The following is a 21,142-nucleotide window of genomic DNA, read 5'->3' as shown; positions in this document are numbered from 1 at the left end:
TCTAATTCACTCCTCATTTAGGTTGGGCATCAGTGAATGTATATGGAAAGCTTATTTCATTTGTAGCAATGTAACACACAGCGGGAACTGCCGCCGACGCGTGTTTCACTGATATTAGCTTTTTCAAGGCCTATTACTTACGGTTAGAGACCAGTCCAGTGAGAGAGGACTCGTGGCTCTAACATGTCATCAGTACTGTAATATATACCATATCAGATTCTGGGTGCAAATAGAGTCTCCTAACACTTTTTGGAGAATAACTTATTGTTAGGATTTGAAAAATTGTCTATCTTCCCCATGTTGTATAATATTTAAATGGAATTACTATATTAGATTTATTTTTATGGGACATTTAGACATACTCGTCTTACTCGTCTCCTGCATTATTATCACTTTGTAACTTGATCACTTTGGTAATGAACCCATAGCTGGCTAATACAGCTCCACATTTGCCAAGTACTTACAAGCTGTGCTGTGATAAGACGATAACAGGTCTCAAATTGATTAAATATCTCATGTATAATAACAAATGTGGAATTAATAAACTATTATACCTTGAATGATTTTATTAGAGACAATAGGGACAATATAATCTCTGTGTCCTCTAATCTATAACAGAGACACTACTGTTACTACTAAAACTACCCAACAGTTATTATTTTTAGACTAATGTATTTATACCAACACAGTCAGTCCATTCATACAATCTATTTTGCAACATATGTTACTATAAGTGGATATTATTGGATTATTGGTGAATAATACTATTGTTGCAATTTTTGAGAGATACATAGTATTGACTCTGCACTCCTCCTCATAATCCACTGTGAAGAATTGAATAATTATTATACTAAACACACAGCGGGAAATTTTGTTTAATAACAGTCTCTATATGTCATGTCAACACATTATATGTTTGTCCATAGTTTAGAAACATCTTGTTTCTTTTAAATATTTTGCTGTCAATTATATGTCATACATGTTTATTGTAGATTAATTTAATATTAAAAGTTACTTTTTAATCTGTTTCTGTGTGCCTGGAACAAGACAGCTCTTTTTCTGCTTTAATCTAGTTCCTAAGGGAACATCTGCATTTTTGCAGCCACCCCCCCTCCCAGCCTGCAAAACGGGGCGAGCTGTCAATCAACATCTACAGCCGCCCCATCTTGTAGCGAGACCCGTTGCAATGGAGTTGCTGTCGCAGTACGGGTCTCGTGCATGCGCATGCCGGAGGTGGCGCATGTGCAGTCCGAGACCATTGCCCTGCTTGTAAATGCTGTGTGCTCGTGAGCGGGTCTGAATTAGGCCCTCAGCTCTCAGTAACGCACTGTGCTCCTTGCACCTCTCTGAAATGTTAAAGGGGGGCGAGATACCCCATTGCCCCCCCTATTCTAATGCCTATGAGTGAGTGGACAAATATCAAGTATAGACAGTACTACATGTAAAACAATGCACACAAATTTCCTTGTGCTCTATACTGTAGCTTTGAGAAAACTGCAATACGCAATGCAAAATTATGCTTTGGTGATAATAAATAAAATTATTATCACTATAGTGTACACTAAGCCTTAATTATTGTTCACTCATACAATATAAAAAATACTAATTAATAAAGTAAAATAATAAAAGTAATATTAAGAATAATTAATATTTATATATTTATAATTATATTTTTATAATGAATTATAACAAGGCTAATTCAAGTATGCCACTTTAGCCTTGGTTTACAATACTATTCTAAATTTAAGAATTGTGTGTGCTGCTGACTCACTTATTGCTACTGTATAAGACAAACAGCTGAATGGTCCTAATTCTTCTGCACTTCATGAGATTCAAAAAGCTAATTCTGCTGTACCATTATCTACTGTTCTCTATATCTTCTAAATGTAAAAATTGTGGGTACCTTGCTTATTTCCTTAATATACTTTATAAGCAAACAGCAGCCTATTTCAACCCACTTGTCTCCCCATAAAGATAATTCTGCCATGCAAGAATGGAACCTTTCTTATACAGTTTCATGTTCACTTCACGGACTAGTATTTCCAATTACAATTGCCCTTTGGGCACCATCAGAGTTCTTCACAATTGAAATTTGCAAGTTTATATTTCAGTTGTCCCTCCTATCCCTATCTCAGTGTGTGTTCATTTGGTCTGAGTTGAAAGCTAAAATAACATTATATTTTAGTGCCACTGCATTATGCAGAATAGTTTTGGCAGTAGTACATTCAACTACCCATCTGGGGCTACTTTTGATTCTCATTGTTTCATTTGCATCCAATGCTATCTCCAATAAACAGAAAAACATACTTTGTCACTGCCGTGAGACTAAATATTTGGTCTATGACACATAAAAACCCTAAAAAACATCAGATCAATATTTGTAGCAGACAGAACAGTTTATTACCTGATTTACAGACCTTTCGAGAAGCAGCTGTTCGCTCTATCACACACCTGGACAGAGTTCCTTTAGCTGGGTCCGCAACTACTGTATGGAGACATCTGAAAGTCTGTGAAGGACGGAGGACCTGTGTTATAAGTATAGCGGTATTTTCCTGAACAAGTCCTGTAACAGTCTTAAGAACTGGAAACCTTGGCAAGCTGTGGCCGTTTAACAGCCTTGAGGGCTGATGAGGTGAAGCAAAAAGGTAGCCTTTAGGCTGTGTAGAAAAATGCGACCTTTGGGGTGTGTAGCAGCCTTGAGGGCTGGTAAGCCTTAGCAAGGTGTGGCCTTTGGGCCGTGAAGCAAGATGTGTCCTTTGGGTCATGTAGCAGCCTTGAAGGCTGTTAAGCCTTGGCAAGATATAGCCTTTGAGCCTCGAAGCAAGATGCGGCCTTTGGGCCATGTAGCAGCCTTAACGGATGGTAAGCCTTGGCAAGATGTGACTGATGTGCGACTTGTGCTGCCGGGTTGACACAAGCGGCAGTACACTTGATTGCATATGCTGGATGCAGGAGTGCTGTCCGTGCTGCCTAGATGACACAAATGGCTGGTAACTGGAATGTGGCCCATGTTGCCTGGATGACACTAATGGCAGGAGCAATGCTAAGCAGACAGGAGAACTGGATACTCGACTAAATCTGGAGACCACCACCAAAACCAAAAACACGTGAAAACGCTATCACCGGCATCTGAGCAGCCTTCACACTCTAAGGAAATAGCCACAGGAGCCAATCCAGATCAGACCAGGGATGATGGACAACCGATAGGAGGAGTTCAGTGAATGCTCGCCTGGCGTTCACATCAGCGTCTTGTGACAACCTGTTGCCAAGTACCTGTTTGCTGTACCCCACATTGGGATAGAGCTCCTTCAGCCAAGTATACAACTATCACCTGCCAGGACACATGTATCGAGACACCTGAATTTCAATAAGGATGGAACTTAGATCTAGAACTTAGGGCTCAAGCACAAATATAAAATCATGTCCTGCTTTTCTTAACCTGACTTTTGATTACAGACCACCTCACATGAACTGGAACGTTACTGACATTACATATATGATTGGAACTATGCCAAATGTAATATCTCGCCTCTGCTTTTGCATAGACAAGAGCTTATATACAGATTTTTACAAATACTGTTTTTTATGTATGAGCTCATTGAGATAATATAGAGTATGTGGCTAGTAATATTCTTTTTGTAAATTAAACATCTGAAGTAAATAACAATTTACCAAATTTTACTTAATTGTATCTAAGTATTATCATTTTGAGTTCAGTCACTAACTGCTATATCAAGTGCTGTTCATTTGTCTCTATTTACATGTTGCATTTTTAATTTTCTTTTACAATTTGCATATTTGAAAATGCTGGTATGTTACACACCTTTATATTTCTTTTTTATGAGCTTGATTACCTATTAAATACTAAACAATATAGAGTGAGTGTTTGAGACCAGTTTTTACTAGAGGTGAATACAGTATTTGCACAGTCAAGTTAACTATAACATCTTTATATCTTTGTGGCATTATGCACATCCTTCTTTAATCCTGACAGCGGCACTGTATCACTTTTAGGCTACAGATTATGTGTCCTTTTCTGACATTTTATAAACTGACTTATCTCCCGGAGTTGCACAGGGAACACAGGGTTTGAAATCCTGGAGGGGTTGTTGCTGTTTTCCACTGATTTATTAAACTCACAACTGCTGCAAAAACCCCTGAGAAATCACACTCAGAGGCATAGAAAGGCCAGCTGGGCCTGGGGGAAGGATGCATGACCTAATAGTGGGAGGCATGGTCATGCCCCCTTAGGAGTTAAAAAAAAATATATACAGTATGTTTGCAGTGGCAATGTGCGTTGGGGAGGGAGGTGCTGTGAGCCTGTCAGCCCAGCGCAAAACCACCGGGTGGTGCGATTAGCATGATCATAGGAGACTACTGCAACTGCTATTCAGCAGCCATGAGCAGTCTACCACTGCAGCCCAGCATACAGCTGGGCTGCTGTGATTTAAGAGTGAGGGGGGGCAGCACTGGACCCAGGCCCCCACTGGGCCCCTTTGCAGCCTGGGCCTAGGTAATTAGTACCTGCCCCCCCCTCTCAGCACCCTTGATCACACTTTGGAATACCATTGTACATTGAGTCAACATTAATTATTTTTCCAATGATAACATTAGAAATTACAAATCTACTGAACGGTGGGTTTAGAAGATGCAGTAAAATATCACAAATAAACAATCAAATTTATTGTCTGGTCCTGACAACCATGTCTTCTTTCTTTGCAAAAACCAAGTTACTTCCCAAGACAAAGAAAAAAAAAGATTTTCCAGTGCTAGAAGAGGGTAAGATACAAATATTTTATTTTAAATTACTCATGTCTATAAAACTGTACTATGATTAGACCTACCTTTACTCAACCATATAGGGAGAGCTAAGATGGAGATTTGGAGAGGTCAAAGTAATTATCACAGCTATTATACAATAGCTGTGTACCAATGTACCCAATGTAGAACCATTAATAAAGGATGTAATAATGGAAGATAGGCTATAGGTCCAAATAACATTTATTATAAATTAGCTGAAGTACATGGCGTATGGATGTAAATCTTCAAGTTATTAAGTTTTATTATGTGATTTCATTCAAATCCATCTGTGGAAGTGCGCGGTGTACTCCATCCTGAGGTCCAATTGGAACCCCAACCACTCTATTAGGCATCTCAGACCAATTGCCACCCCAATGTGAAGTTTTCATCCAAATACATCTAGTGGAAGGCCCAGGACAGGCTCCCATGATGAAAGTTCATCCCAACATACTACCAACGGGAGGTCTGATCATGAACTCAACCAAACAGTATGTCTTCTGGGATCCAATATTACCACTCTGTGAAGTTTTCATCCAAATCCATCCAGTGGAAGACTCAAAACAGGCTTCACAGGTCAAAGTTTTGTCCAGTGTACACCAACTCCCCTAAAACTGGGCCAGGATCCAACTGGACCACCTCACATTGGTTTCATCCCAATTGGTGGAGGGGTGTATCTTCAAGTTATTAAGTTTTTATGTGATGTTGTCCAAAACATCCAATTGAAGGCCCTGAACAGGCTCCCTGTGTAGCAGGGAAGCCCATTTCGTCTTGGAATGGGCGTATTAACAAATTGTACAGTTTACATTGTATGTAATATTTATCTATTTTCTGTAGGAAAAATGTATTTTAGCTGAGAGGTAATTGACTGGCTAGTGTTTACATGTTGCCCTAGGCTCAGTGTAGAAGTTGTTAATGTCTGTGTTTTTCTCACTTGAAGCATGGATCAAAGACTGGGGTCTGTTTATAACTCCACAGGGGGTCAGGCTTACAGGCCAACGAGAGATAGACCAACCAGCAAGGTGTCAAATCTTTCTCCTAGCCACCTGAGGTTCAAACAGGATGGAGTGAGCAATTACCTAACCACTGCTCAGGTGACCATGAGACCCTGTGTTACATTCACCTAAACAATGGAAGGGTTAAACTATCCCAAGGGGGGATGTGACCCAGGGCAGCCTGTGAAAGGGAAAAAAATGTGTTTTTGAAACACTGTTCATTCTGCATGAAACTATCAAAGGATAAAGATGATCCCTGATTTGTCACTGTGAAGGCCTCATCCCAGAAGCATTTAATCCAACATGATCTCAATGGTTTGTTTCTCCATTTATAATTTTCTTTATTTTCTGGAAGGTGTGAGTAATGGTATGATTCTTTAATATTTTTATATTCTTTGTAACTTTTGTACATAAACTCTGTAGACATTCTTGAATTAAACATTAATTCTAGTTCTGGATTTGTGTTTGGCTCATGTTACCTATTTCTCTAAGTATTGATAATTGTGTATGCAGGTAACAGCAGAAGCTCACCTTATGCTTTAGCATTATATTCTTCTGCTGGTGGCAGTTACCAGGTTTAGTTAACCACATGTGCTGAGGTAATCTGTAAAAGTCACAGGTGGCAATTCTCAGATTGAAGGGTCGGCCCGCAGGACCATGACAATTGGTTCGCAGTGGTAGGAAAATAATAGTTTTTTTATGAAAACTAAATTGAAGAAAGGAGTACTCTGAGAAAGGAATCCAATTTCACCAGATACCAGGACTCAAAGCTAATATTAGTAAAAGGTCACACTGTGAAAGCAATTTCTGTTTCCCCACCCCTGTTCTCTTATTTTTATTTTGGTGAATGATGGCCGTAAACTACAAAGAGCTCAGAAAGGAAGAACTTGAAGTGTGGTGCAGGCAGAAGGGTCTGGTCAGTGAGGACCAAACCAGGCAACAGATGATCAAAGTCCTAATGCAGACCAGAAGCAAGAAACAGGAGGGGATCCATCGGATTCTGGGTCTGTTGTTGGGGATCAGTTGGCACTGGACATTACGGGGCCATCTCATTGTAGATCGGACTCCTCTAATACTTCCAGTGGGAAATCTGCCATGGATTTGTATCTGCAGTCAGCTCTTAAGTATCTGAAAGAGCCCAACCAGGCTATGGTGCTGCAACTTATGGAGTTCAATGCAAAGGAGGCCAGAGAGGCTGCAGAGCATAAGGCAGCTATGGACCTGGAAGAGGCTACCATGGCAAGAGAGGTTGCTGAATGCAGATATACTATGGACCAAAAGGAAAAGGAGGCTGATCACAGGCTTCAATCAGAGTTAGCTCCAATACCCATCGACCACGTCGAGATCAATTTTCAGTGATGGAAAAGAGTGGTTAACTGGACACCTTTTTCAGGACTTTTGAAAAGACTTGCCATCAATTTCAATTGGACTCTAACCTGTGGGCCAATTATATAACCCCTGGCCTAAGAAGGAGAGCATTTGATGTGTTTGCCAACCTTACGTGGGAGATGAAAGGGAATTATGCTGAAATCAAAAAGGCGTAGTTGGTATAATTTAACATTACTCTGGAAGCTTACTGGCAGAAGTTTAGAGGTCTGACATGCAGTGCCTCTGATGGACTGTCCACACAGCTAACCTTCCTGCAAAATAGCTGGATGGAGTGCAGGTAACAGACTTTGAGGTGTTAAAAGAACTCAATCTGCAGGAACAATTCATCTCCCTGTGCCCAGCAGCAGTAAAGGAGTGGATCCTGGATCGCAAACCTTAGAATACAAAAGAAGCTGCCAGCCTAACAGACAAGTACACTGCTGCCTGGACAACAAAGAGAAGCTGGGGACCTCCAGGGCAACATGCCTGTAAAGAGAAGCAACCAGGAGGAGATGCCCCATCAACTTCCCCTGCAGCTGTGACTCCTGTTTCAGCACCAGTAAAGCAGGTGGGGGAAAAATGGTTTGGTCCATGGGCAGTAGGTGTTTTGTATGTGATGGTCCCAGGCACCTCAGTGCTACTTGTCTGGTAAAGAAGAAGATGACAACCTCTCCTGCTGGGGCCTCACAAACGAAACCCATGCTGTCCGTTTTGTATGCACGAGGGTCCTAGAGGGTGCCAATGAGAACCTGCAAGCCATGGTTGTAGGACAGCAAGTAACTGTGTGACTACATGACACTTGGGCAGATTTGATATTTGTGCATCCCACATTAGTGGACCCAGAGAACTTTATTCCCAGAAAGACAATTGCCATTCGCAGTGTAGGGGGAATCAACTCTGAAGTAGCTATGGTTTGGGTATACCTGAACTGGAGGGTGGGCAGAGGTTTCCAGGAGGTGGTGTGTTGCCCCTTTTACCTACAAATGTGTTACTTGGTACTGAACTAGGTCATTTGAGGGCCACCTGTGTGACAGGTCCTGATGTCTCTAATACCATGTTGCCACTAACCTCATTCCTCCCCAGGTGGCAAGTGATACCAATAAAGTACCAATGTCTATGTGTAAGAGGGGGGCAATAATTCCATGTAGAGGTGAAAATGCTCATGTTGATTTGCAGGTACCCAGAGAGAATACACCAGGTCGGCTTAATGTGGTTAATGCTGATAATGTATTGTCTTATGCCTCTGTAGCCAGTAATTCTGCCAATGCATGCATAACAGCTGGGGATAATGGCCCTGATTCAGACCTGCTCACTGCCACAGGCAGCTCACAGGGTCTGTGGGCATTTTTTTCCTTTTTCTCCTGCCACTCGCAAAGCTGTGGGAGACCACCCACAGCTTATGTGAGAGCGACCTGGAGACCATCATGATTATCGCGACCATCGGCCTTGCGACAAGACCCTGTGGTAGAGTCTAGGCTTCCGCAAGGCTGAGTGGACTTCCTGCTCTAATAGAGCAGGAAGTCCACTACTGACATCAGTAGTGATGTCAGTAGGTCCTCCCACAACTGCCAGGTGTTCCTAAGGGAACACCTGCATTTGTCTAGCCATCCCGCCTACCCACCTACAAAATGGGGCAAGCTGTCACTCACCATCAACAGCTGCCCCATCCTGTAGCAAGCCCCATAGCGACTAAAGTCCAGTCACTTGGCGGGGTTTGCGCATGTGCATTCCGGACACGGTGCATGTGCAGTGGCCAAACATCGAGCCGCTTGTGAGCAGTGTGTGCTCACGAGCGGCTCTGAATCAGGCCCAATGTGCCTATATCTGGGAGAGACCAAGGGGAACCTGTATGTGTTAGTAATATGTCTGGTAAAGATGGTGCCATACATGTGTTTGCTGTCACTACACGTTCTCAGAAAGCACAGTCCAGGGGAGAGCTGAGACATGCGGCAGCATCATTACCCACAGACGCCAATTGTGAGAACAGTTCACACACACAGGAAAAACTCCACCCACACACTGAGATTGCATTAAATAGCTTTGCATTCCAAGCAGAGCAAAGGACTGACCCCTCCCTACTCACCATCAGGGCAGCAGCTGATGAGCCTGTCAATGCAAAACACACACATATAGTATACTGGGAAATTGGTTGCTTATACAGTGAATGCTTTGTCCCTGGTACTACACCAGGGCAAGTTACTGAGTGGCAGCTTGTAGTGCCCTAAAATTATCGGGCGGGCCAGCTTAAGGCAGCTCATGAACTACCCTGGCAGGGCACCTTGGTGTTAAAAGGACCAAGGTGTGCCTGACACCAAATTTGTACTGGCCAGGCATGCTGACTGACATACCAAAGTACTGTCGGTCATGTCACACCTTCCAATTAGTGGGGAAATCCGTTAAATGTAGGGAAGGCCCCCCTTATTCCACTCCCCATTTTTTCAGAACCATTTGAGCGAGTGGCAGTAGACATTGTAGGGCCCATTGCGATTCCCAGCAGCTCTCGGAAAGAATACATCCTGACTGTGGTAGATTGCAACACCCGGTACCCAGAGGTTGTGGCCCTCTCCTCAATTAGAGCAGACAAGGTAGCAGATGCCCTTATCACCATCTTCACCAGGGTAGGGTTCCCTCAAGAGATTCTGACTGACCAGGGCCCGCAGTTCATGTCCAGCCTCATGCAGAGCCTCCGCAAAAGGATGCAGGTGGATCACCTGATCACCTCTCTTTATCACTCGACTGGGAATGGACTCGTGGAAAGGTTTAATAGCACCCAGAAGCAAATGCTCTGTACTTGTGTGGAGTCCCAGGGAAGAGACTGGGAGCGATTCCTGCTGCACCTCCTCTTTGCATACTGTGAGGTACCGTAGAAATCTACTGGCTTCTCACCCTTCAAACTCTTGTATGGACACAAGGTGCATGGTCCCTTGGATTTGATCTAAGAGAGCTGGGAAGGGAATCTAGCCACCCCCGAGACATCTGTCATGCATTACAGTATGTCATGCAGTTTAGGGAAAAGATGCAGATCATGATGGGGTTGGCTTAGTGCAACCTTAAGGCTGCACAAACCAAACATAAGCTCTGGTATGATCGTAATGCCAGGGAGCACATATTTGAAGTGGGGCAAAAGATCCTGGTACTGATTCCAATGAGTCAGAAAAAACTGCAGGCTGCATGGGAAGGTCCATACACGGTAGTCCAGCACTATAAAATAAAAGATGTGAACTATGTCATTGCCAGAGAGGAGGGCAGAAAGAGACATAGAGTCTATCATGTGCATATGCTCAAGGCCTACCAGGACAGGGACACATACATGCTAGCAGTTTGCAGCCACCTGGAAGAAGAACAGGAACTGGACCCACTACAGGACCTCACTGCAGCAGCTGCAGCAGGTGGCACCCTGGCAAATGCATAGTATGGGAAAGAGTTAACAGAGGTTCAGCAATGTCAGCAATCTGACACCATGCACCAGGCCTACTTCATAGGAAATCCAGGAAAAGTGCACCTAGTCATACATCACGTAGACACAGGTAACCAAACCCCCCTTAGATAGCCAGCATACAGAAGTACTTTGGAGGTATTTCAGGCAATTAGGTGGGAGGTAGATGAGATGCTGAGATTAGGGGTAATACAGAAGTCCTGTAGTTCATGGGCTGCCCCCGTAGTACTGGTTCCAAAGAAGTGTGGGGGCACTCAGTTCTGAGTGCACTACTAAAGGTTAAACAAGGCCACAGTATTTGATGCATATCCCATGCCCAGGAATGATGACCTGTTAAGTCAGCTGGCCTTGGCACGATATGTCACGATCATGGATCTCAGCTGAGGGTACTGGCAGATCCCTTTGTCACCCGAGATCCGTTAGCGGTCTGCCTTTATCATGCCATTTGGGCTGTATGAATACTTAGTCATGCCCTTTGGGATGAAAAATGCTCCAGTCTCATTCCAGCAGCTGGTTAATGACCTGCTGGAGGACTGGGAGGGGCACACAGTTGCATACCTGGATGACATTGCGGTGTTCAGCCAGACCTGGGAGGAACATTTGATCCATTTGGATGATGTATTAAAACAGATCACAGGGGCCGGCCTGACCATTAAACCAGAGAAGTGCCAGCTGGGCATGAGGTATAGTACCTATTGTACAGAGTAGGGGGTGGTAAACTCTGTCCAGAGCCAGGGAAGGTGGAAGCTGTTGCTGCATAGCCTATACCCCGCACCAAGAAACAGGTCATGTCTTTTTTTGGGAACTGCAGGGTACTATCACAAGTTTGTACCCCAGTAGAGCACAATTGCAAATCTTCTGACATCTAAAAAAAGAAGCTTCCCCAGTTGGTACACTGGATTGAGGCTTGTGAATGGGCCTTCTGCACTCTGAAGTCCGCCCTGTCTGAAGCCCTGGTGCTGCAAGCACCTGACTTTAGATGAAGGTACTTAGTGCAGAGAGACACATCTAACTTTTGTCTGGGGGCCATGCTAAGTCAGGTTGATGACCAAGTAGGGGAACACCCCATTATGTTTCTAAGCTGGAAGCTACTCTGTCATGAGGTAGCATATGTAACCATTGAGAAGGAGTGTCTTGCAATAGTCTGGGCCCTCTAGGAATTGCAGTTCTATCTGTACAGACACAATTTCACTGTAATAATGAACCATAATCCATTAAGCTGGTAACACTGCAATAGCTCACCTTATGCTTTTGCACAGGGGTGGGGAAACTTTTTTCTGCCAATGGCCATTTTGATACATAAAACATTATTTGTGGGCCCTGTGTAGGCCATGCCCCCTCCATGTGATGTCACACAGGGACGGAGTCACAATAACCGGTGATTACAGCACAGCCCTGTGGATGCTCCGGGGAGCAGTAAGGGTAGCGGTGTGACTGTCTGAAGCATCCTAAGGATGCTCCAGGCAGCACTGCTGCATAGATTCTGGCTGCAAGGTGCCATTCTAGACAAACTGCTAACCAGATGAGGCTAGCAGAAAAAAGCTCTGACGGCTAGACCAAATGATTCCGGGAGCCTTATATGGCCCCCGGGCCTGAGGCGAACCCATCCCTGCTTTAGCATTATATTCTTCTTCTGCTGGTGGCAGTTACCAGGCAGTTAACCACATGTGCTGAGGGTACCTGTAAAAGTCATGGGTGGCGATTCTCTTATTGGCGTATCTGGAGGGTGGGCCCGAAGGACCGTGACACCCTGGGTCAAAGTTCTGCCCAGTGCATTCTTCTGTGAGGTCCAATGTACACCAATGGGAGGTCTGACTAGGACCTCAACCCCCCTAGTATGTCTTCTGTGATCCAAGGTTACCACTCTGTGAAGTTTTCATGCAAATCCATCCAGTGAAAGGCTCAGAACAGGCTCTCTGGGTCCGAACAGGCTTCTTGGGTCAAAGCTCTGCCCTGTGAACTCCACAGTGAGATGCGTAGTGAGGTCCAAACAGGAGCCCAATTACTCCTTTAAGCATCCAAGACCAATTGCCACCCCTATGTAAAGTTTTTATCCAAATCCACTCAGTGGAAGGCAAAGAACATGCTCCCTGGGTCAAAGTTATGCCCAGAATTCACCAACGGGATGTCTTACGGGACCACTCTGTTAAGTTTTTGTCTAAATCTGTCCAGTGGAAGGCTCAGAAAAGCTCTCCAGGTCCGACCAGCCTTCCTGGGTCAAATGTCTGCCAGGTGCACTCCACAGTGAGGTCTGCAGTGAAGTCCAACCAGGACCCCAACCACTCCATTAGGCACCCCAGACAAATTGCCACCCCTATGTCAAGTTTTCATCCAAATCCATGCAGTGGAAGGCCCAGAACAGACTCCCCAAGTCAACGTTCTTCCCAGCATCCCCGGGTCAAATATCTGACAAGCATACACCAATGGGAGGTCTGATGGGACCTCAACCTCCTAGTATGCTACTACTCTGTTAAGTTTTTGTCTAAATCCATCCAGTGGAAGGCTCAGAACAGGCTCCCTGGGTAAAAGTTCTGCCCAGCACACACCAATGGGAGGTCCGACCAGGACCCTAACTCCCATAAAACCTGGCCATGATCCAACTGGACCACCTTACATTGGTTTCATCCCAATCAGTGCAGTGATGTCCAAATGCATAACTGGACAGTTAAACAAACAAATAAATAGACCAATTAATTTTATATATAAGATTTGTTGCTCTGCCACCTTGTCGCATTGTCACTATTTGGTCTAATAGATTACTTTTTAATACTAAATTTAAGATTTGGCAATTTACCTTGACAGCTGTGGAAGATATACACCAAAAACCACCTTTTTTTTTCTTTTATATAAATATAGAAGATGATGTCCAAGGGAAGTCTGTACAACTGAAAAACTCATTTGGAGAAGATTTGGAGTGCCAGCAGTTGTTTTATTTGAGCTTTTAAGTGGACATCATAATGAAGAAGCACTAGAATAGTGGTGTTAAAAAAGACAATGGAAGTCTACCAAAGGGATTAAACGCATCCTGGTTTTTATTTTGCCTATGCTATAACTGTGTTACTGTCCACAATTCTCCACCACAACCAATTTGGAGCCATTCCTGTGGGGGTCTGTGGATGGACCCCTTCTTGATCCTGCCTATTTCCAAGTGCTTTAAACAATGGCAAACCAAGACAATTAGTTTAAAGCTATTAGTAATAGATTTTTTGTTTGTATAATAGATTTTTATTTTATTTTATTGAAAAACACATCCAAACTTTGGGGTTTCAAGTGAAACCAAGCTCTGAGTAGAATTGAGTCCTGACTCGGGTCTTCTTGTAAATTCTGAACTCAGATCTAAAAGCTGGATCTACCATATTTTTATTGCATTTAGGTCCCTCCCATGTGATTTCAGGTGCTGTAAGGTAGTTAGATATTGATTGAAGAGATTACTGGAAATGAATGTTATTGATGTTGATAATACTAGAAGAACAAAAACAGGTTCACGTTACATGATTTTAGCTTTATTTAGCAATTTTTAAAGCAATCCAAAACAAAAACTGAACCAAAACACTTAAGGGTGGTTTTACAAAACCAAAACACAACAATGATCTAGAACTAAAACCAAAACATGGGGGTCTGTGCACATCTCTAATAATAACAGTATTGTTTGGGAACAACACAGTGAGGAGGAAGGGCTAAGTTTCTCCATTACACATGAAAAAACAGCTTATCCATTGGAACAAGCAGGGACAGTTGCCGGCTATACACCATGAAATTGTGGTGTTATTAACATCACTCTCCCCGGCTGCATTAGTATCTACAGTACACCCTAAACACGGTGTTTATAGGCAGTCAAAAGGTGATATGTGGCAACTGTACAATGACTAGTTTAGCAGATAACAGTATGGTAGAGATATTGATATGGTTGCAAGGATATGGAGATGTGGCTTGATTTCATGCATCCTCACATAGCAACTTGTGGAAGTCTGGTAGGTACATGGGTCATTTCTCTCTTATTGTCTGCAAGGACATGAGGGATGTGCTTTGCATTCAATAAAGGGCAGTAAGGGCAGTTTTTTTTCCCAGAATGTTTTTGTTGGGGAAGTTTGGACAGGTGTTCCTAGGAATCTGCAGTCTGCTAGGAATACGACTGCAGTTGTGCTGGTTAAGATGCAGAAGGAAGCAGGTTTTGGTATGATGAGTGGTCTGTTTCTTATACCCTATTGCCAACTTGGTTTTGTCACCTGTGTGGGTTTTCCTCAAGAAAAGGCAGGTAAGTTTAGTCAGCACTTTTTTACCCTAACTTGAAGTGATGCCTTCCCATGTTTTATTCCATGTCTTACACATTCTTTAAATTATACAGTACTTTCCTGCATTGGGGGATCATGGCCTGGACAAGGGAATGCAGCATCACATTCTACTGTACTTGGATCATTTCCTGGTGGATGGGCCTAATCATTCCTCACTTTGTATGAATTTGATGTTTGTGTGTCAATTGCATAGTAATAGACTGAAGGCAGTGTTACCAGGTTAATTTCATCTGTATCAAAATACAATAGACATTATTGAAGGATGCTGCTGTTTGTCTCTGGATACATAATGGAGGTTGAAAGATTTGGTAGCTGTCATTGATGCATCTCACAGGGTGACCTCGCAGCAAATGTAATTCAATTTGGTCTTGTTAATTTTTGTGTGAATGGTTATTTCTATGAGGTGTACAGTAGTTATTTTGTATAGTGAAAGAAATGAAAGCAGGATACCTGAACATTAGGTGCACTGGGTTCAATACTGTAGGTGGAACAAATAAATTATAACTTTTGTCTAGTTGTTATTTAAAACCCACAAAAAAAATGCATGCCAAATAAATGACAATGGCAAAAATGGGTGTGGTATAAGAGATAGACAGTAATTAGTTAGACAATGTCTAGATCAGTGGTTCTCAAACTCGGTCCTCAGGACCACACACAGGTCACGTTTTCCAGGTCACCCAGCAGGTGCACAGGTGTGTTCATTACTCACTGCAACATTTAAAAAGATCCACAGGAGGAGCTAATTTCACTTGGGATTCTGCCAGGAGACCTGCAAAACATGCACCGTTTGGGGTCCCGAGGACTGAGTTTGAAAACCTGTTGTCTAGATAGACACCAGATGTTAGACAATCAATAGTTAGACAGGGAAAAAAGTTAGACACAAACAAAAGTCTGACACATTAAAGTTAGACATGTAAAAGTTTGCAAGTACAAAAGGTCGACAGGGTAAAAAGTTCGACATGAAAATGGTAGACACAAGAATGGTTGACAATAATTTTGTTTAGTTTTTTAGCCCCAATCTTCACCCTAACCCTAACCCTCCCCTTGGTGCCTAACCCTAACCCTCCCTCCTGGTGCCTAACCCTAACCATCTGGGTAACTGTCTAACCCTAACCGTGGGGGTAGGTGCCTAACCGTAGCCCTCCAGTAAGTGCCTAACCCTAAACCTAACTCTAATCCTAAAAAACAAAAAAATATATGTCGACCATTTTTGTGTCGATCTTTTTTATGTCGAACTTTTGACCCTGTTGATCTTCTGTACCTGTCGAACTTTTTACATGTCTTACTTTAGTGTGTCTGACTTTTATCTGTGTCGAACTTTTATCCTTGTCTAACTATTAACTGTCTAACATCTGGTGTCTATCTAGACATTGTCTAACTAATTACTGTCTGTCTATAATCCGGAACCTGGCAAAAATTGGTTAAGGGAAAGATTGTGACTGACATATATATTTCTGTTGAGTCCTAGGATTTGGATTTAGAGTCTGGTTCGGTGATTATCATATTGTCAGAAACTTGACTTGGCTATGGTTGGGGTAGCTAGACCTCAACATACTAGTCATCTTTTGGATGACTTGATATGGATTTTAAAATTGTGGGACTATTTTTTGGTGTAATTTAATGTGGTGTGTATGTAGAGGTCACCCTTATTTGTTCAGTCAACAGCTATAGTTGTTTACAATTATGGCTTGTGCGAAGGGGTTTGGCAAGTACTTGGAGGGATGGTGCATCTTCACTTGGCCCATTAGATGGATGGTCAAAAGTTTTACTGGAAGTTTGTGTTGCTTGAGCTCTTGTTAAATTTTGTAACTATTTTAACACTCATTAGCTACCTTCACACACCTGACACTTTATAACACTTTACTTCCACTTTTCTTTTGTGTGATGTCATGGGGGAGTCTTTGGCTAGGCTGTTTTTTGGAGTGCCCTGTGCCCCAGATGTGAACCCCAGAGTGTTAAGGACCTGCTCAATGAGTTGACCAGGATGTTGGTGGGCAGGCCGATATAATTGATCAACAATATGCTAACTACCTATGATATGATATTTAATTACAATATATATTTATATTTGTACAGTGATGATCACATCTGCATTTTATTTTCCTGTGTATAGTACTTCAAAATCTCAGCATGTTAGGACCTTTCATTGCTATTAGGGTGTGCAGTCTAGAGCTACTCCCCAGACTATTGGTGGGCTAATGTTGCATTGCTTGGTGTTCGATATTTACTTTACTGTATAGTTCTTCATGTACTTGGGATAGATAGATAATTATTTAGCAGATTCCCATTACAATTGCCACAGGTTTTGTATATTAGTACCCCATACTGCTTTGCTTGGGATATAATGCTATTTATTTGTTTGGTTAGCTTGTGGAGCCAGATCAGAAGCCCAGCTATACTAAGAATGGGCTTATTGTCAGGAATATGGGCCTGATTCAGACCCAGTCACTAGCAGGCATTCGCTTGTTGCTGTCGATGTTTGCAAATGTGCGTATGCGTATGCATCGCAGTGCATGTGCGTGAACTGGTATGAGCGATCGGGATGCACTTGCTCAGCAAATACAGCCCAGTGGAATTAGTGACAGCAGAGGCCGTTTGTGGGTGGTAAAATGGGTAGGCCACTGGAAACAGGGGAGTGGAGTTGCAAACACAGGCGTGCCTGAGCATAATAACGCTGTTCAGACATGTGCATAATTAACAGGCAGCATTATAGTACATGTCACCTGGTTGAATTATACACTGTAGTGCTCGCAAAGCTTGCAGTAGGATACAGTCAACTGCATGCACTGCGGTCAGTTCTGATGGACCCTGATGTACCGATGGTTGCTTACACTTCCTGGAGATGACGTGCACAAGTGGGTGTCTTAAGACAGGTTGGTGGGCATATGCATACACAAAGCGATTGCTTGCCAAGATATAGTGGGCATGCTTATGCCTTGCCCTGCGATCGCCTGCCTTGACATCACTTAGATGAATTTGCATATCCTTGGAGCAAGCATCCACATCTAGTGAGTGGGTCTGAATCAGGCCCTTTGTGTCCTTTTGTTTGCAGGCATGGATCTAGGTAGGTACTGACATTGTATGATGCTTGCTTTTATATGGTGGCTGCATGAGTGCTCAGCTGCATGGAAGCCTTATTATGCATCAATTTTCCATATATGTAAGGTCCTTTAGAGCTGGGAATAGATTGCGTGATTGTGACCAAATAAGCATCATCCCATTGCTACTCTTCTTTAGTGGCCTTAATTGACTTTATTGCTTCAGTGGTTATGATGGCTATGCTGCATTTTGGTCTGTCTCCATTTTGCTATGGCTTATTTGGGGGGTCTTCCAGATCATTGTGAGTTGGTTTTTCCAACAAAGTTTGTGGATGAGGTTGACTTGCTGTTCAGGAATGTTTTGTGTAAAATTCAGCATTCCAGGATGGATCAATTGATATGTAGCCATTAGGTCACTTGCATGCTCAAAAAGACCACCTAAAGGATTTGCCCTTTCTTGTGGGTGATTTGTTATATTCAGTTATGTCCCTCTCCTGGGGGTGAGTGGTTGGTTTACAGTGACTTAATGCCACTGACAACATTCCACTTTGGGGTAGTGTTCAAAAGATGCATGACAATTTTGGTACTAGATGTGAAAAAATGTAGTACCCATTTTTACTGCATCTGAGTAGCAATGTTGGCTTTTGCCATAGACTTACAGAAGGCTTCCATAAAGGCCTTAGGTTCATGGAAGTCTTGGATTCTAATCTTGCATCAAATATATGTGTGGGATTAAAGGATTTTGCTTTTTTGAGTAGAATTAATTTTTTTTAAAAATATTAAAATATAAAGGTGAACAAAATATCGGCAAGGTTTTTTTCTCTTTTGGGTAGGTCACGTGTTTGCCTTTACCTGGCTAGGCATTTTAATCCTAACCATTAAAGCAGACTTAAAATTGCTGGTTGAGTCATGGAATGGACAAAGAAAGTTTAGTTGGATATCATCCCCTGGAGGTTTTTGCCTGGCCTTGATTGCTTGTTGAGACTTGCAAAAAAGGTAAATGTATGTTACTTTGTTTTGAGTAATGGTGAATTGGTATTGTGGAATCACATGTTGTACTACAGGTACACTAATTTTTATAGACCAGATGGCATGCTTTAATCTCTTGAGGGTATTGGACTTTATCTAGAGCAGTTGTTTAGTGGGATGGTAATGGCTTTAGTTTAGCATGTTAGAGTTTCAGATTTTTAGGTTTCTGCTGGTGTGCTACAGTTCTAAGAAAGAATCTGGATATGGCTATAAAGCAGTGACCCCAAAATGGTGCATGTTTGGTTGAGTATAGTTGGAATATAGATTCTGATCTTGCCTACAAGAGGATCATAGATACCATCTGCAAGGGGATAATTTTCATAAGTATATGGTAAAGGGAGAAAGCACTTATTTGGTGTCCATATTGGGGTGAGTGGTATAACTCCCACTGCTTGGCTGATGTTGGTTAGTAAAATCACATCATGGGCCTTCACCTGTCTGCTCATGCTTTAGTCTGCCACCAGTTTTAGTCTATCTAAAACTTTCAAAATTTAGAAAATAAAACTGTTTTAATTTGCAAATTTTAACTTAGCCATATCCATGTCTACTGTTTTTTTATTTATATTTTACAGTTGTTAAGTTTTTATTGTATTCCAAGGTTTATGCTGCCTTGAAGTTTAGATTCGGGAAATTCTGGTATCATGACAGCAAGCTCCCTCTCTCTGATTGAGTCACCTCTCCTTCCCTTGAAGTGTGGTTGATGCCACCTTTGATGAACCAACTCAATTGTTCAGATTCTGATGTTACTTCCTTCTAAGAAAGCATGTGACTGCCCTTAAGTAGTAGATCCTGCTCCCCTGTTTCTACATTTGGGGGACCAAGCCCCCCTAAAGAGAAGAATACTGGTTCCTGGTTTAAAATTAGATTTTTATATCCATCATATTGCTTATTTGTGGCATTCATCTTTTTTCACATAATGGTTTCTATTTTTTCGATTGCATACAATATTTAATGAATTATAAATTACATTATAAAAATGCATGAATAGATAATTACTTTATGAAAAGAGTGCAAATTTGGAAAATGAAGGGCTGCAATAATACAGAGTTATAGGACAGAACAAAAAAATAACAACTGGCCAAGGCCTGATGTAAATGTAAATCATGACCTGCCTTGAACCAGCATATACTGTATTGTTTATTTAGCATGCTATGTATTCTTTATGCATGATTATTTGAGGAGTATCAGTACTATCATTAGTACTACAATTTAAATTATATGGAAAATATATCCTTCTTTAATGTAGTATTGGATTACATTTCATTTTAATATATTGAAAGTAAAGCATATTCTGTAGATATGTAATATAAAGGGATGAATTTGACGTTATTATGTGCTATTTACACCATAAGTATCTAGATATATAAGGTTACAATTAGGAGTGAGCGGGTTCGGATTTCTGAAATCCGAACCCCCCGAGCCCCCCCCGATCCAAGGCCGATCCAAGTCAGGCTCGACTTTTCCCGCCTGACTCAGATCTGAAATCGAGGCAAAACGTCATCATCCCGCCTTCCGGGTCTCGCGGGTTTTGGATCATATATAAGGTACCCACGTCAGCACCATTTTCTCACTCGGCTGTGGACAGTGAAGAGGGAGGGTGGAAGTTAGGGCTGGCTGGGCTGTGTAGTGTAGTGTAGTGCAGAGTAGTGTTGTGCTGTGCTGTGCTGTGCTGTGCTGTGCTGTGCTGCTGTTGTCCATAGGGGCTGTGTGCACTACTTCAAAGTCCATAGGGGCTGGCTGTGTTGTTCTGTGCTGCTGTTGTCCATAGGGGCTGTGTCCACTACTTCAAAGTCCATAGGGGCTGGCTGGACTGTGTTGAGCAGTCAGTTGTCCATAGGGGCTGTGTCCACTCCAAAGTCCTGTGCAGTGTCCCAGTCCTAAAGGGGTGCTGTAGTGTTGTCCAGGGGGTGCTCTGTCTGTCAGGGGTGCACCCCCCAAGTGCTAAAAAAATGCATATTTTTTCTGTGTTTGTGAATTGTGTGCACTGTGGCTGCACGTGCATCAACAAAGGAGCAGCGCCAAGCGTGCGCCTGTGTCCCATTAGTAAAGGGCTGGCTGGCTTGTCCGTTAAAGGGTGCTGTAACCCCCAAAGTACACTCCAAACAAAAAAAATATATATTTTCTGTGTTTGTGAATTGTGTGCGCAGTAGCCACACGTGCATCAACAAGGTAGTGCCAAGCGTGCGC

This window comes from Taudactylus pleione, unplaced genomic scaffold, assembly GCF_031769625.1.
Source record: "Taudactylus pleione unplaced genomic scaffold, aTauple2 ptg000172l, whole genome shotgun sequence".
In the NCBI taxonomy this organism is placed as follows: domain Eukaryota; kingdom Metazoa; phylum Chordata; class Amphibia; order Anura; family Myobatrachidae; genus Taudactylus; species Taudactylus pleione.
This window is presented reverse-complemented; position numbering follows the sequence as displayed.